A 2189-nucleotide genomic window follows, 5' to 3' on the forward strand; every position below is an offset into this window, starting at 1 on the left:
CCCAGCGCCCTCTGGCCCCGCCCCCGCCCTGGGCCGTGGGCTCGCGGGTTCCCAAGACCCCTGACCCGGCGCCGGGACAGATCCTGTGGTCCCTGCTCTGGAGGGAGGCGGTGGGACCCTGGCACAGGACCCTCAAGCAGAGACCTCCGGGCCCAGTGTCAGCTTCTCTTCAGGGCCTGACCTGCACCCCACTGCCAGGGAGGGGCAGGGGCACCCGAGACTGGTTCCCACTTGCTACCCCAGAGCGCGGCCTCTGCAGAGGACACTCAGACCCTCCTCAAGGGGGCCAGGCTGCCTCCCGCGGGGGCTCAGGGCTGCCCTGGCCAGGTCTGGCATTCCCTGTCTTGGTGACAGTTTCTCTGTCCAGAATCAGCCACACACGCGCGCTGTTTTCGGCTTCAGGAAATAAGGTCATTGTTCTCAGGACGATCGTTGTTCCTACGACTCTGGTGACCCTGACTACTGGGCCGAGCCTGGCCAGGGCCGGGGCCTGGACACACAGAAGCCCCACAGCCAAGCAGGTGCGGCGGTCAGACCCTCGGACACACGCAGGGCGAGGCTCAGACTCTCACACTGCAGGCACACCAGAGCAGGGGCTCAAGGGACCAGGGTCCCCTCACCGACCCTTCCTGCTGGCTGACTTTGGTTGATTATTGCACCTGTCCCACTGTTTACTACCTGTAAAGTGGGAGAATAACCAGAATGCCTTGCTTCTAGGGGCGTTGTGATGATGGAAGGGAGTAACACCTGGAAAGGAACCACATGTTACAGTAACTCAGTAAGTGGGGACTTAATGCCCTAAATTCCCAGGCCCACCTGGACACAACCACACAAACCCTCCTGGACACTCACACACACACACATACACACACACCCCAAACCGCAGACATGGATACAGATGCAAGGACCAGGTGTGTTTGCACACAGATAAACAGACACAAACAGCACCCCCCACCCGGAAAACAGCAACCCCCGCAACAACCATAAAAGCAAGTTTTACTATCCAGGGTGTGATGGGAACAGCCGGCCCAGCTGGGCGGGGGGCGGAGGCCTCAGCGTCGGGCGTGCCAGGCGGCTCCCACTCAGCCGCAGGGAGAGGCGGCTTTCATTCCTCCACACACCCCTCTGTCCCCCGAGACCAGTCATCCCATGCTTTCTCCACTGTCACCTGAAATCAGGCCCCACCTGCTCTAACAGCCTGAGCCCCAGGGAGGGGTCCCCCAAGGGTTTGTGCCATGTGTTTGAGGGGGCATGATAGCCTGACGTTCTAGGGAGGGTTTGGGTGGACAGAGGTGGCCATCCCGGTCCCCCTGCTTGGCGGGGCTGGTGGGCTCTGCAGGGGGACGGCACTGGAATTCAGCTGCTGGGCCCTGGAAGCAGCAGGGGAACAGACCCTTCTGGACTCAGGTCCCCCAGGTTGGGGACAGGTTTCGGGCAGCCTCCTTCTGCCTTTGGCTTTATTTTTAGTGTGGCAAGAACACAGTACGAGAGCGACCCGCTGAGCAAATGTGTGCATGTGAAGTATAGTGTGGCCAGCTAGAGGCACGCCATTCTGTGGAACTCTCTGGAAGTGTCTTGTCTTGTGTAAGCGAGCAACCTCCTCATTTGCCTTGCGCTGCCCCTGCTCCCTCTTCCCACCCTCCCCGGGATGGGGGCACAGCCGATGCCTCTCTGGACTCTGGGGTGCTGCGAGCACTGTGCTCCAGCCCGGGAATGAGAGCCCTCCCTGGGGAGCCACGGCCACACCAGCCTGTTCTTCCTCTGAGCACTTTCCTGTCACCCTAAAGTCCCTCTCCCTACATTGGGGCACCGGACAGTCCTCAGACCACAGCTGTCAGAGCCGTATGGGACCCGGAGTCACGCACACAGTGGGTGATTCTGTCGAGCAGCAACAGGGCCTCCTGCCTTCTCCCCAGAGAACCCTGTCTCAGTGGCGCCCAGCTGGGCCCATTTCCATTCTCACGGGGAGCAGGCCTGCACCCTCCCAGGACCCATCTGCTCCTCGGAGCTGGGCCTGGACTAGGGCAAGGGCACGCGGGAGGTGTCGGCCCAGTGACACAGATGCCAAGGATGGGCCAGGAGGGCCCGCGGACTCTGGGCGGCTGTCAGGCAGGTGCCTGGAGGAGGGCTTTGTGGGAGGGGGCGCATGGATAGTCTGGGGGTGTGTGTGATGGGGGAGCCTCCTCACT

This window comes from Condylura cristata, unplaced genomic scaffold, assembly GCF_000260355.1.
Source record: "Condylura cristata isolate star-nosed mole 26May11 unplaced genomic scaffold, ConCri1.0 scaffold00034, whole genome shotgun sequence".
In the NCBI taxonomy this organism is placed as follows: domain Eukaryota; kingdom Metazoa; phylum Chordata; class Mammalia; order Eulipotyphla; family Talpidae; genus Condylura; species Condylura cristata.